At 44.0% G+C, this 16,211-nt stretch overlaps 1 protein-coding gene across 1 annotated transcript in view; it reads right to left on the bottom strand.

Moving 5' to 3' along the window:
• HIC2 (HIC ZBTB transcriptional repressor 2) overlaps positions 1–13,833 on the bottom strand; it is a 100,634-nt gene extending 86,801 nt beyond the window's left edge. Inside the window, exon 1 of the mRNA XM_034791338.1 lies at positions 13,506–13,833. The gene's annotated coding sequence lies outside the window, so the exon portion shown is untranslated. The remainder of the gene's footprint in view (positions 1–13,505) is intronic.
• Positions 13,834–16,211: the final 2,378 nt, after the last annotated feature.

Here is a 16,211-nt window from a genome sequence, read left to right as displayed (position 1 = left end):
GAGTGGCTCTGGCTCTACTATCTGCTTCCTGGCTAGGCTCTGGGAGAAAGGAGGTGAGCAGGTCTGAGCTTAGCTGCCTCTGTCTGAGCATAGGGGCACACCTAGCAAAGGATAGCCCGGAAAGCAGCAGGGTGGGAGGAGTGAAGGCTCTCCAATGCTCAGCCCCAGCCCCAATGTGCTCCAGGCACATGCCCCTCCTCACTTCCTGCACTAGGGACTATGGCAGCTCCACACCTCTTGGAGGCTCCTTCACATTTTGAGAGAAGAATCTCCAGCAAGAGGCTTGCAGGTGGTTTCCATTCCCTTTACAGAGCACAGGGAGCAGAATAGGACCGAGAATCTGTCCCAAACTATCAACTGTGACCCAGGGACCATTTTGAAATAGTATCTTCAGCCCCTGGCCCAAAAGACTGGACCATACCGAGTGTCAGTTACAAAGTAAGAAAAGTTGACCGGACTTTTGCCTTGGTGGCGTACAGAGCATTCACATATGTATCTGTAGTGCTTTTTCAATTGTAATTATCCATTTTACAGCTGGAGTAATAATCACAGAAAATAAATGGTCTCGCTCAAGGTGTGAGAACCAGGCCTTTGCCAAGAGCCCTCTGCATAAGTCACACACACACACACACACAAATATCCACCAGCAGTTCTCTTTCGCTCAACGGCTACAGTGTCTCCACTCCTTGGACCTGATTGTGCAAGCCCTTACGCCAGCAGAGTCACACTGACTTGCAGAGAAGTGCCCAAACGTTTGCAGATTCTGACCCCAATCAGTTATCTATCTTGCACCTATCTGAGCGTTTGAACTGCAAACTCCTTAAGCCAGGAAGGTGGCCTGGTTTTTGAGTACAATCTATCAGCTGCGAAGTGCTCTACATCCATTTGTGGCACTAAGAGCAACTCTACACTCCATCATATGCTCATAGGGGCTTTTTCCACTGAACATTTAGCTCTGACCAACAACTAGTTTGCACTAATTAACCGATGTCTTTATTTTACTGCAAAAGTTGTGTGTTCATATTACCACTTGTTTAATATTCAAACCCTGGCTTGCAGAAATATCTGTATGGCACAGCAGTGAAGTCAGTGCAATGCCAGGATACCCTTCAGGCCTTGGCATTCCCTCCTGCTGGAAGCTTTAAGAAGAGTGGGAACTGAAAGTTTTTCTAGCACAAACATGCCCAATTAGTTTCCAGTCATTTAGATTAAATTTAGCAGAGATGGAGTTCTCGCTCCTGGTCAACACAAATCACTCCTCCCCCACCTCGTGAGGCACAGATCAGTGTGGGGGTGGGGCAATAACATGGCACATCATGGAGCAGTTCTTATGGGGTGGGGGTGGGGGGGGACTTTCTGAAACTTCCCTTGAATTGCTGCATGCCACAAAGGACAGCTGCTACCTTCTCACTTACAAAAAACGTGACCTCAGCCAATCAATCTACAGCCCTAGGGCTGTAAGATACCCTCTTACTCACCACTTTGACTGGCCAAACCTATTGAAATAATGCAGCTTTTCTCTCAACCTCAAACAGGCATGTGCATTGCTATTGCTTCAAGAGGTTTTGGAGGAGGGCAGGGAGAGGAGAGAGAGAGGGTGCAGATCAAGCAGTTTCAGACAGACAGTACATAGACCCATGCTGTGTCTATCAGTGAGGAGACAAAGGCGAGTCAGCAAATATTTTGAATATCAGAACTACACATCAGTAAACCTGCTTGGACTTATCTGGACTCCTGTCCCTTCTCTCTTGTCTAACCAGTTCACTAAGAGTGGGGGAGAACCCCCAAGCCTCTGACACTTACTACTGGATGTGCTGGGCAGATTTAGTACACTGCCATCAGTAAAGTCGGGCTCTGCCAGGGATGCGGCTAGTTTCCCTGCCATTAGAGGGGGAATATACTGGGTGGATTTGGTTTCTCAGGACTCTGTTGGATGAGGTTACGTTTCACAAAACCCTACTCGCATATGGTTCAGATACAGATCCCACTCATCTGAATCCCTCAGATTCCGGGAGGGGAAAAGGAGTCAGAAAAGATTGGTTAAGTGTTTCCGTTTAGTTTGCTCTACGTGGGGAGGAAATATGGTTGTGTGGTTAAGGCCCTGGGTTCTATTCTTGGCTCGGCCACTGGCGCACTCTGTGACCTTGAGAAAAATCACACAATCGCCATATTTCAGATCTGGAAATGCAGGCACAGAGGGGTTAGCACCATCAAGCTGACAGTTGTGAGGCTTAACTGTTTATAAAGCACTTTGAGCTCTTTGGATGGAAATGCTATAAGGATGAGTATTCTACCACTTCCAACCTGTAACCACGACTGTTTTAATGTAAAGCTACTGTATATATTCCTTTTCCCACAGCCTCCAGTAGCTGGTCCCACCCCTGAAACAGCTTTCCATTTAACAAACTGCTTCCCACTGCAGTAGTACTGCAAGTTCGAACTTTTTTCTTAATAACCAGCTCTCCGTGTAGATATGGGCAACTGAACCAGAAGTGTTAAGCCTGAAATAATCAGGCAATTTTCACCAGAAGAACTTAGACAATGGCAGCAGCTATTACTACTTTCTTTTCATAAAACATGAAGGAAAGCCCAGGAGGTCATCTAGCCCATCTTTCAAATATCATGCCCATTATACAGATGGAGAAACAGAGGGGTAAGTGACTTTCCCAAAATTACACAGCCAGCCAGTGGCAAAGGAATCATTACACCCATGCCTTTGTTTTAGCCACTAAACCAGGGATTCTCAGACTCTTTCCATACTGTGTACTGCAAGTTAACAATGAGATCTCCTTGTAGCCTTCCAAGCACAGACCACCTTGCCTCTAACTGGTAACTGAGTAACAACACTACAGCAACTGCTGACACTTAATAACTGGAAATTACAAGTGCCAGCACCAAGTGACCAGCCAGCTGTCTACAACCCACTATCAAGTAGTCCACAGACCACGGTTTGGGAAATTCTGCATTAGACCATGCTCTTTCCTTTTCAATGAGTCCCACCCATTACAACAGGCCAGCATTTTCAAACACCTCCGCATCTTGGATAGATTCAGAGCGCAACACGCATTCAACTGCTCTTCTTGGAGTTCGCTTAAGAATGCTGCCAACTTGTAAACAGTAGAGTCAGTTTTGCTGCCAATACAATTTTGACCTAGAGCAAACGGAAGTGCTTTTCCAAGAATCTCTAAGGCTGTTGAGTCACGCAGTACGCTGGCACTGGACCACGTAACCGAAGAGGGGAAAACAAAAACAAGAGAAGAAACCACTCCTAGCAGAGGTTAAAGGGGGACAGATGACTGCTTTCAAATTATTCGGGGACATTTCCAGGAAGAAGTAGGTGGTGCAAGAGAGTCTTTCTAAAGAGCTATTCGCCACAGGGGAACAAAATCTCATTCACATTTTCATCCTTGTGGTAAGGTTAAGCAAGTAGATTTGATACTCAGGATGGTAAATGTTCATGATATTTTGCAACACTGATTTAATAACCACACAACAGAGCCTAAGAAGCACAACTTGCAAGAGGCCTGGATATCAAGTTCTTCACCCACAGCATGTTTTGCATAACATAATTGACTTAGCCCTTTAGGATGCATCAATAGTTTAGAGGTTTTTTTAAATATTATTATTTGTATTATGGTGGCTCCTAAAGGCCCCCAACTCAGGTCAGGGTCCCAATGTGACAAGATATAGCAAAAGACAGTCCCCCCTCCAGAGGGCTGAGAGCTAAATAGACAAAGGACATCATCCCCATTTTACAGATGGGGAACTGAGGCAGAGAGAAATTAAGTGACTTGCCCTCGGTCACACACAGAGTCTGTGGCAGGGCCACAAACCAAAGCCAGAAGTCCCAATCAAGACCATCCAAAAAAGTTGATATACAAGCCAGTGGTGCATTCATATGCACCAACTCAGGGCAGAACAAGGTTACCCCCCTCCTTTTTAAATGAACAATATCAGACCATTTATTAAACCAACTCAGCAGTTTTAAGGAGAAGCTTCAGCTTTGGGAAACTTGGGTATAACTGGATTTCAGGTCACAAGTGAAATTACTTTCAAACTAGTCCTATCAGACATCAGTCTATGAACCTCACAAAGCTACAACACAACCGGCAGTCTCCGACAAAAGGAAATCTTTTCAGGACATCACCCACAGGTCAGGATTGAAATATACAAGCAGAGCTCTGAAAATGCGTATGGGGGGGGAAGGGAGTGAATGGATACATTCTCTGCATCACACAGATATTGGTAGGCATGGTCCCTGCCCCAAAGCACTTACAGATTTTTCTTTGAAAACTAGGTTGTGTCGAGTCAGCAATATCAAAGAGCATTAGGAGCTTTCGATCTCCTCTGAAAACGGACAACAGGTTTTTTTTCCAAGAGACTCAGAGTTTAATTCAAAAAAATTCCCCACAAACAGGGCTTTGAACTCTTTATTGTACAAAAGGAAAGGTTTCACAGGGTCACACAAAACTCAGACAGGCCAGTGGCATATTGACAGCACATGGAAAGACTATAATAAGCATGATGATTTTAGTCCTGTATGACAGCATCTTCTTGTGGCATAATGAAGACTGGATCCATGCACAATGAATGCTGCTTTTAAGAAGTTACAGACATACATTTCATGAGTGAGAATTTTCTGCATACCTAAGCAGGTGAAGGCAACCTAGGGGTGAGATGGGCTTGCAAAATGTCAAGCAGCACAGTAAATTAACTTCTGTGATGCAGCATTTCCAATGGCCACCATATCATGCATCACTATTAAAATCCAGAGTCGTAAAAACAAAGGGAAACAAGGAGAAGTCTATGGCCAACAGAGTTAAGGACAATAAGGAGTTTTTTAAAGTATGTTAGAAACAAAAAGAATCCAAACAATGGTATTATCCACTGGTGGAAATGACAGAATTATCAATAATAATGCAGAAAAGGCAGAAGTGTTCAATTAGTATTTCTGTTCTGCAGTCAGGGGAAAAACAAAAACAAAAAAACCCCAGATAATGTAGTCATATCATCGGACGACACTCTTTCCATTGCACTAGTATCTCAGGAGGACATTAAACAGCAGCCACTAAGGGGACAGAACCCTCTCTTTCACCAATAAAATATATTACCTCCCCTATCATGTCTCTCTCACATCCTGGGATCCACACAGCTGCAATGCTGCAAACAGCAGCTATTAAAGTTAGACCTCTTTAAATCAGCAGATTCAGATAATTTGCATCTAAGAATTTTAAAAGAGCTGGCTGAGGAGCTTGCTGGACAGTTAATGTTTGATTTTCAGGAAGTTGTGGAATACTGGGGAACTTCAAAAGACTGGAGGAAAGCTAATGTGACAATAGTTAAGAAGGGCAAGTTGCATGATGTGAGTAATTATAGGTCTTTCAGTCTGATACTGATCCTGGGCAAGATAGTGGAGACACTGATATGGGACTAGATTAATTAAGAATTAAAGGGGTGATAATATTGTTAATGCCACATGGGTTTGTGGAAAACGGAGCCCATCAAATTAACTTGATTTTTTTTTTTTTAAATGAGATTACAAGTTTGGTTGATAAAGGTAATAGTGTGGATGTAATCTACTTAGACTTCTGTAAGACATTTGGTATAGCACAACATTTTGATTACAAAACTAGAAAGATATCAAATTAACATGGCACATGTTAAATAGATTAAAAAGTGGCTAATTGATTGATCTTTCCCCAGTGAGCAGTACTTGGCCCTCATCTGTATAACATTTTTATGAGTGACCTGGAAGAAAATAAAATAATCACTGATAAAGTTTGAAGATATTATAAAAATGAGGGGAGTGGTAAATAATGAAGAGGACAGGTCACTGACAGAGCGATCTGGTTCGCTTGGTAAACTGGGTGCAACCAAACAATGTATTTTAATATGGCTACATGTAAAAAGTATGTATCTAAGAACATAGGCCATACTTACAAGATGGGAAACTCTCTCCAGGGAAGCAGTCACTCAGAATAAGATGTGGAGGGACGTGGTGGATAATCAGCTGAACATGAGCTCCCAGTGCAATGCTGTGACCAAAAGCGTTAATGAAATTCATGGATACGTAAATAGGAGAACCTCGAGTAGGAGCAGAGAGGTTTTCTCCTCTGTATTTGGCACTGGTGCAACCACTGGTGGAATACTGTGTCCAGTTCTGGTGTTCAAAATTCAAGGAGGATGTTGATAAATTGGAGAGGGTTCCAGGAAGAGCTATGAGGATGATTAAAGTATTAGAAAACATGCCTTATAGTGACCGATTGAGCTCCTTGCGTCTACTTAGCTAAACAAAGAGGGAGTTAATAGGTGACTTGATTACAGTCTAGAAGTACTGTATGTACATAGGGAACAAATATTTAATAATGGGCTCTTCAATCTAGCAGAGGAAGGTGTAACACAATTCAATGCTGGAAGCTGAAGCTAGATTAATTCAGACTGCAAATAAGACAGACACTTATTTTAAACTAATGAGGATAATTAACCATTGGAACAATTTACCAAGATTCGTGGTGGATTCTCCACCATGGACAATTTTTAAATCAAGATTGGATGTTTTTCTAAAACATCTGCTGTAGATATTATTTTGGGGAAGTTCTATGGCCTGTGTTCTACACAAGGTCAGACAAGATGACCACAATGGTCCCTTCTGGCCTTGGAATATAAGAAGAGCTGCTTTGGTTTGATAAGTTCATGTATTATTGAAAGTTACCCCTTCTCCCTTTACCCAAGAGACTGAAGGACAGATAATGCCTCAGGCCAGCCTGCTAAAGTGCAATGCTTTCTACCTCTCTCAACCAGAGGATGAGCTAGGGCAACAGTGGAAAGTTTTTAAAACCTAGTCCTGCCAGACGACACCTGCTTTAACTAATGGGTAGAATCATACCTAGCTCTTGGACAGCACTATCAATATATCTCAACGCTTTCTGCAAAGGAAGGAAAAAGCGAATAATGATGCATCCCAGTTTTGGGTCCAGTGGTATTAGGAAAATGATCCACTGATGACAATGGTTTTCAGAAGTGGACTTCCTGCTTTTCTGTAAACTGTTTTCAACGCCAGCTGAATTGCCAGAGTAGGGAGACAGAATGCATCAGTATCTCCATCATGCTGACTGTTGAGCCTGGTAGAACATCAACTCTGTAACAAAAAGTGTGATGGAGATGAACAGTTTGTTCCATCTATGCTGGCAATAGAAACCCTTTCAGCATTGGCTGAAGTGGCCCCATTTCTGACTACCATTTTCTACAACAGGTCTGTTCACTAGCAGAGACAGGGCCTTCGGCTCTCAGGTTACAATTTTAGTTACTATGTAAGTGCAGCCTTGTCCCTTCAAGTCCTGCAATATGCACATCAGCCAACCTGAAATATAAGAGATGTAGGCTTAGGTAAGTCAGATTCCCCACTGCTTTCCAAACTTTTTCAATAACTCAGATCTGCAAGTAAAGCCCATGTTTGGGATCAGCAATTACCAGGATCACTCTCCACCCCTTCATCCTTAAACAATATAGGCTCTAGGAAGGCACGAGGGTTGTCATTTCAATAATGCAAAACCCTGTTGCTTGCACTCCAGAACAGCTGACTTCAAGTACATAGTAGGCTGTGCTCATTAACAAAATAGGAAATCTGATATATAGAAAGAAAACACTGGGGATTAATCCTGGATTGCAGTTTGTGGCCAACACTGGGCCTTCATCCAAACACCGATGACAAGGAGCGAAGTTTTCTCCCACCTGTCACTTAAAGCAGGTACAATTATTGCAGTGTTGTAGTCTCTCTCCTACAGCTATTGTAACAATCACTTTTATATCAGTTTCACGTTCATGATGACCTCATTATTTTGTTTCTTTCTTGTTTTGCCAACAACCAGCAATGGAGGGTGAATTTTCCTTCCACAAAATTGCAAATAAAAAGTGACTAACTCTTACAAATTTTGACAGCTAGCTTCTAATGCACACACTCTTCAGGGAAAATATTCTGGTCTTCAAATTGGCATTCTGGTGGAAGTCTGATGGGCCAATTTAACAGGAAATGCAACTTGAAAGAATATTTTGAGGCAGATTTTGAACTACTCCAGGCAGAAGAAAAAATAATTACATGTACCATTGCGGCAGCTTAAAATAGTTGCTTTAGCACCGAAGCTGCAGTACAGGAGACAGAAATCTCTATTGCAATGCACTATCCCTGCCACGGAGAGTGTATTGTAAACTCACTTAAGCAGCCTCAGTGATACAGTCAGTCATTTTCAACCACAGCCAACCCAACAGGGAAGGCTTTTTAAAATATTTTTTTTTTAAAATAGTCTTCTGCTTGTGGTTGGGCCAGGACTCTAGTGTTGTAAGCAATTCCACAGCTGAGCCCTGTTAATTTTTCTCCAAGCCCAGCAGGGTAGGCATGTCCACTGATGCTGAAATGGTCCCACTTCTCACCGAGCTTTGCCTGTCACAGAACAGCCTATGTAATGGCTGCATCGCAAATGCAATTCCATTTTCTCCCACTCTGAGACTGTATCTGCTGCTGTGTTGAAACCCACTGAATCACTTTGTGGCAAGTATTGTTGACTGCCATTAAATCACAAGATGCAGCAGCAGCTTTGGGATACAATGAATCATTAAGTGACAATAAAGTCCGATTTCGCTAGTGGACCAAAAGTTTGGTGTCCTATGGTGGGGAAACTGAAAACCATCTTTCTAGCAGTACCAAGACCTGCTATCTATCAAGCCACGATACAGCCATCAAACTCGATGGCAGTGCAAAACATCATAATCAATGCAAATAGGAATTCTGATTCTAAAGCAACTGTGCATCCACTAAAAAGCATCATCATAGAATATCAGGGCTGGAAAGGGCCTCGGGAGGTCATCTAGTCCAACCCCCTGCTCAAAGCAGGACCAATCCCTAACTAAATCATCCCAGCCAGGGCTTTGTCAAGCCTGACCTTAAAAACCTCTAAGGAAGGACATTCCACCACCTCCCTAGGTAACCCATTCCAGTGCTTCACCACCCTCCTAGTGAATAAGTTTTTCCTAATATGCAACTTAAACCTCCCCCATTGCAACTTGAGACCATTACTCCTTGTTCTGTCATCTGATACCACTGAGAACAGTCTAGATCCATCCTCTTTGGAACCCCCTTTCAGGTAGTTGAAAGCAGCTATCAAAGCCCCCCTCATTCTTCTCTTCTGCAGACTAAACAATCCCAGTTCCCTCAGCCTCTCCTCATAAGTCATGTGCTCCAGCCCCCTAATCATTTTTGTTGCCCTCCGCTGGACTCTTTCCAATTTTTCCACATCCTTCTTGTAATGTGGGGCCCAAAACTGGACACAGTACTCCAGATGAAGCCTCACCAATGTCAAATAGAGGGGAACGATCACGTCCCTCGATCTGCTGGCAATGCCCCTACTTATACAGCCCAAAATGCTGTTAGCTTTCTTGGTAACAAGGACACACTGACTCTCATCCAGCTTCTCGTCCACTGTAACCCCTAGGTCCTTTTCTGCAGAACTGCTGCCTAGCCACTTTGTCCCTAGTCTGTAGCAGTGCATGGGATTCTTCCGTCCTAAGTGCAGGACTCTGCACTTGTCCTTGTTGAACCTCATCAGGTTTCTTTTGGCCCAATCCTCTATTTTGTCTAGGTCCCTCTGTATCCTATCCCTACCCTCCAGCGTATCTACCATTCCTCCCAGGTTAGTGTCATCTGCAAACTTGCTGAGGGTGCAGTCCACACCATCCTCCAGATCATTAATGAAGATATTGAACAAAACCGGCCCCAGGACTGATCTTTGGGGCACTCTGCTTGCTACCGGCTGCCAACTAGACATGGAGCCATTGATCACTACCCGTTGAGCCCGACAATCTAGCTAACTTTCTATCCACCTTATACTCCATTCATCCAGCCCATACTTCTTTACCTTGCTGGCAAGAATACTGTGGGAGACTAGCAAAGTTTTTGGTACAAAGTCAAGGAATAACACATCCACGGCTTCCCCCTCATCCACAGTGCCAGTTATCTCATCATAGAAGGCAATCAGGTTAGTCAGGCATGACTTGCCCTTGGTGAATCTATACTGACTTTTCCTGATCACTTTCCTCTCCTCTAAGTGCTTCAGAATTGATTCCTTGAGGACCTCCTCCATGATTTTTCCTTGTTTTTTTTTTAAATCATATTTCTCTATACCTATTAGCCAGGAGTGTGGGTGGGAATCAAAACAGAGCTATACATTCCATTTTCTACAAGGTCATAAGAATTAGTAATATGCACTTTAGGTTTATCACTACAAGCTTTAAAAATGCTGGAATCTAAGAACTTACAGCAACATCCTCTAGGCAAAATTTGGATATTCAAATCTGATCAGTATTTTTGGATTGCAGTGGCTGTTTGGGTCTTTTCAATCTATTCCACACCAAAACGGACTAGCAATTAAAAAAAGGGGGGAGGGGTGACATGATACTAATCAAAGTAAATTTAGCCATGCAACCTCCAGGACTGATGCCTGCTCACCCCCTTTATCCTTTCACACATTGGCCTCTGCCAAACAATTCAGTGCTGCCACTACAACACACCACGTGATAACAAGTGCTTCAAGCATCTTACGATATTTATTACTATCTACATGTCTATAAGTCATTTTGCACAGCAATGTATGTGGATACTAACATGAGTTATTGCATTGAAGATGTAAATCTCTCCCAGATCTTTGGCAAGAGAGTTGTTTTTAAAAGTGTGGGGAGAGATGCTTTTGTATTTTTTCTTCATTTCACTCAGAATAGAGAGGATAAACTAAGAGAACGCACGCTACAGGTTCAACACTCGCCACTTACTCCCTTTTGCACCCAACCACATGTAGATCAAGCAATATATTTTAGACCCCAGAGAACAAGGCATTTGTGATCGGTGTCTTTTCCCCACGTTTGACTAGAAAGTAACAAATGTAAGCAGCAGTTTATTCTTAATGCTGACCTCCCCTATAACTAAAATGATATGCCAGTGGCAGGTGGCAAGTTTGAGGGGGGATGGGAGTTGTTTCTTTTCTTTCTTTCTTTTTAATAAATATTACAACAAAGGGCAGCCAGATTTGACCTAATGGGTCAACCATCAAGAGTTAAACTGATTTAAATAATTAGACCTAGAATGTCAGGCACCACCACAAATAATTGCTCCTAATGCTTTTCGGATTAGATTGCTAATGAAAAGGCACAAAAAAGAGGCCACTTGCAGTTGTGGAAATAAGTCAATTTTCCTTTCATATGTCATTTTCTCCAAGCAGAGCTACTGTGATATGATCCTAAGGAGCCATTTATGGTTCTCTCCCCAGAACTGCAGCAGCATAAGCAATAGCTTTAAGTCACAAAGAATTCTGACTGTGCTATTTAGATGTACAGGGCATTTCTTAAACATCAAAATTCAATATTTGTTCAAACTTCAGGATGTTTTTCCAGTGAAAACAATTGTTAGGAGTAGCATATTGTTTTCTCCCTTAGTCGGTGTATACATTCAACCAGATGATTCAAATTCAAACAGCATTTTGCAGTATTTTAAGCTTCCTTCAATCAAAAGATAAAACAGTAGTTTTGTAATAAATTATGTTCTTAGTGGTTTTTGACTTCTTGCATGAATATATTCCATAATTAAGTCGTATCCAGTGGGATTTGAGTAGCCCTCTGGTACATACTTGGTTTCATATATAATTCATTAATTTTATGTAGAGCTCTACACCCTTACACTCACAGACACTGAATGCAAACTTACAGCTCCCTCAGTAACAAGAAGTAGCTGTTGTTGTGTTTCTAAATTGCAAGTCTTCCTAGCAAAAAGTTTGCCGAAGTTCTCAAATCCCAGAGTATGTTATAATTTACACAAAAGACTCAAAGCTGCGCCTAAATAAAAGGCTCTCTGCTTGCATTAGCTACACTCCATGCACGGTATCCAGCACTGCTGTAAAATGACCAAATAAGAGCGCCCAGCTGGCAGCACTGATAAAGGGATAAACAGACACGCTGGAAAACCCTCCACCCCTCACTAAGATGCCCACTTCTACGTGGGACAAGTTCAAACAGAAGTAAATTATTGACTTCTCCCCTGTAGCACGGTCACTATCAACTCAGACTGGGTGTTTGCAACACGCCCCGAACTGCAGCGAACATAATGGGCGACTTACGAGAGATCGCCCCGCAGCAGCTGCCGAGCGTGGTCATTTCCCAGGCGCGAGAGATTTTCATTCAGAATTCGGCGGGGGTAAAAGATTGACTCACACTTTTTACAATTCTTATTGATCTGGGAAGAGGGAACCCACGTAAGCCTCGGCGTCCCCATTGAGAAAAAGAAGAGTTCACGGCTTAGCCATGGGGATCCCACCGGGTCTTGCTTTGTAACGAGGGGGGGGGGTATACAGCTGAAGGGGGGGCAGAAGCCCCACTCCGTGGAATATAAAATGTTACGCTCCGGCCTGATTTAACAGCAGCTTGGCCAGGCTTTAAATCTTTCCCCCAGGTAGCGCGGGGACTAAATGGATGGGGGAAGGGGATGCACCGGGAAGCCGGGTCCTAGCGAGCCCCAAACAGTGGGGCTGCGTAGGATCCTCTGCTCCGTCCATTGCATTGGAGACGGTGCAGTCGGTAACAAAAGCCAGAGACACCCCCCTACACACACACACACACACAGAGCAGCGGCGGCGGCTCCTCCGTCCGTCCCTCCTTGATCTAAGGGCGGTGGGGAGGAGGAGATGGGGCAAAAGTTCAATGCGATCCCACTGAGCGGTAGGGGTGCCTGTTTGGGGGAAGGGGTCAGGGGTAGGAACCCTGGCCTCTGGGCTCCAGAGAGCGGCAGGGAAGAAGAACCGAAGCCGGCGATTGCCACCCGTGTCTCGCTCTCCCTCCTTAGCGCTCCCCCGGGGAGGTGGGGGGTGGAAATAGGTGGACCGTGGGGACGGGGATCTTCACGGGACCCCCCAGCACAATACAGACAAATGCAAAACACGCCCCCCACCCCAATGCACGGCTCCCTCCCTGCCCAAGAATGGCTCCATCGCTATCTCCAAGCAGGGGGCGGGGAGGGGGTTAGGGCAGCCAGCGACTCCGGGGGCTGCTGGTCCCCCTGGGCTCCTCCAGGCAGCAGCTGCCGCAAGCTTCCCAGTGCCCCCTCCCCCCGAGCGCCAGGCATCGAGCAAAAGGGGCAGAGCACCGGGGGGGCAAAAACTTTCCAGCCGCTGCGACCAAATCGCAACGATTTACCATCCCGAGATCCATCCAAATGCACCCCCTTCCCCGCCCCCTTCCCCTGCAGCGGGGACAGCACATGGGGGGAGAGAGCAGCGGCTGCCAGACACGGGCACTGCAAGGCAGGGGACACCCCCCACTCCCTGAGCGTGGGCCCCCCCTTGCACCCATGCAGTGGGCACATAAAGAGCAGGGGGCAGCCGGGCTGGGCGGAGAGCCTGCCTGCCGCGTCCGGCCCCCGACCGGGGAGCCCCGCGAGCCCCGGACCCTGCACGGCCACTTTGTCTCGTTACCTTTTTTTATTATTATTGCATCGGTTGCAGCCGCTTTGCTCCCCCTTCCCCTTCGGCTCTCGGGCTATACCAGCCTGTTCCTCATCTCACAGCCTTCCTCCCAGCGCCATCTTGCAAGCTTGTGACGTTGGGAGCTGCTCACCCCTGACCCACATTTGAATAGAAGCCAAAATGAAAAAAAAAAGAGGGGGGGGGAGAAAGAAAGAAAAGAAAAGGAGGAGAGGGGGGGAAGAGAGAGGGAGAGGGGGAAGAACAAAAAGAAAGAGAAGGAGAGAGAGAAAGGCAACAGCTAAGCAAGTGCTGCGCCAATAACACATCAGCTCCTGCCCTCTTGCCAGCTAGTTTAGTAATAAGCAATTTCCTGCTTTTGCAATAAATGTTGCAGCAGCGGAGCTGGGAGAGAGGGACAGAGAGCTTTGTAATTCCCATTAAAGGACGCAGGCTTCCCCCACCCCCTTCCCCTACCACCCACACCTCCGAATTCAACCCCGCAATCCTATCCCTAGTTTATGGCAATCTAAATATTGCTACCCACGCTCCGATTTTCAGTAATTAAAAAGGTATTTGTGAAGATTATTTTTTTCTCTCCTAGTGAGATCTAGACTGTCTGTAAAAGAATGATAGGGAATATAACCTGTAAATGTGTTGAGATTTTCTTTTTAAAAAATGAGTTTCATGCTGTATGCAAAACCAGAAACATTTACAATGCAATCTGTATGTTATTAGTTTATTATTACCATTATTTAAACACTGCCAGTGTGTTCTGTATCATACAAGATACAAATAGAGACATAGCCCTTGCCCCAAGGAGTCAATAGGAATTTAAAATTGATTTTATTTATTGGAACTATATTGGAGGGGAAAGTTGTTTGGAATTTACATCCTCAGTCGTGCAAGAACTTACACCTGTTTAATTTTAAGCACAAGAGTAATTCCCTTGAACAAAATGGGACTAAGTGCTTAAATTGACCATGTGCATAATTTATTTTAGGATTAGGGCTTTAATTTTAAAAATGTGAACCGATAGATAAGCTTCAACTTTTCCACATTGATGAGCATGTCCAGCAACATGCATGTAATGCTAAATAGGAATAATATTTAGTATTACATTTTCAAATGTGTTACATTTTCAAAATGTTATACAGAACTTAGCTAATTAACCTGTAATAATGAAGCAACATATGTGACCACATATTATGGCAATTAGATATAAGATTCTTTTGCTCCCACATAGAAATAATTGGAATATTTGCAAGTGTGAGATAATGTTTTCTTTTTGTATGATATGTTATATATTTATTAATAAAGGAGGAAATTATTGTGGGTTTTGCCTCTAAGAAGCAAAGTCCTCAATATCGCCCAGGACCCAAGTCCCTTTTACATTGGGCAGGGTGATTACGTTAATTAAGTTGATCCTGTAATTTGTAATGTCTCTGAGAATTTGATGGTAGCCCTAGCAATATCAAGTATTTTAGGGGCTTCTTGTGCAGATCCAGGCAGTTAAGCTCCATCATAGCCCCACAGCCTACATTAGCCTTGTCTGATGATAAAGTTCCTTTCATAGTTGTTCACCTGGGGTTCAAAGTTTTTGCCACAGAGGTCTCTCAGTCCCACCATCGAGGCCTGAATAGACAAATAAAGATAAGACAGATCACAACAGAGTGTCAGAAGGGTCTGGACTTGCAGTACTCTCACCATACACTCAGTAAAGAGCAGAAATCCTCAGCAGTGGAGAGAACAGCAGAACTGACTGTGAGTACAAGACACAGTGAATTAGATAGAGATCAGTTCAAGACTCCTGCTTCACTAATGCTCACATGAAAATGGTGATGGGACTGGTTTCCAGCTGTATTTTAAAGCTAGTGGCCTTGCAAAAAGCTAGCGAGGTGCAGCTATCTCACTCCATGCTGTGCTGGAGGAGTTGTAGGATAATACCCAATCCTTGTGGCATGTGAATTTAGCAGGGAAGAGAAACAAATCTGGAAGCTGTTTTAGCCAAGTTTAGAAATTACTTTCATCCCAAATCTCCATAGGTTTGGGGACCATCCATTCTGGACACATCCTCTCTAAGGAAATGGAGACAGAGACAAATATCTAATGGAGCTGAGACAAAAAACTATAAATTAGGAGGTTGGCACAGTGGAAAATGCTACGATAGGACACACATCTGTGTTCAGCTTAATATATATGTAAGAGTTATATGGCTAAAGAGGGGCTAATGAGAAAGCTAGACCTGGACCTTCCATTAAAACTGTTGATATCTGAGTATCTGCTGGAACAAGTAGGGCACAGGGCTATGACTACACCTCCATCTGAACAAGACTTACAGGCATACAAGAGAGATACCAAGATACTTATAGTGTGTCCAAACAAGGCACACAGCCATGGATGTTGCCATCCAAACAAACAGTGCCCCCAAAACACACCCACTGTGGGCATGTCTAGCATTGGGTACATGTGCCCAGTAAAAGTACTACTCTGGCATGGACAGCAGCAATGTCAGGGCCAAGACCAAATGAGAAAGACAACTCTGGCATAAATACATTGTTCCTGGGGACTGTGGTGTGGCACATATGAGTAAGTTTTGAGAGATGTTTGGTACTCAGTAATATCTTGAAGAGGACAACCATTCCAGTTCTAATCAGATACTGGTGCTTATAGCTGTTATTTTTTAATATATATATGCTGCAGCAGCCCTCTGAGGTC

The sequence above is a fragment of the Trachemys scripta genome, chromosome 15 (genome assembly GCF_013100865.1).
Source record: "Trachemys scripta elegans isolate TJP31775 chromosome 15, CAS_Tse_1.0, whole genome shotgun sequence".
NCBI classification, from domain to species: Eukaryota; Metazoa; Chordata; order Testudines; family Emydidae; genus Trachemys; species Trachemys scripta.
This window is presented reverse-complemented; position numbering and strand designations above follow the sequence as displayed.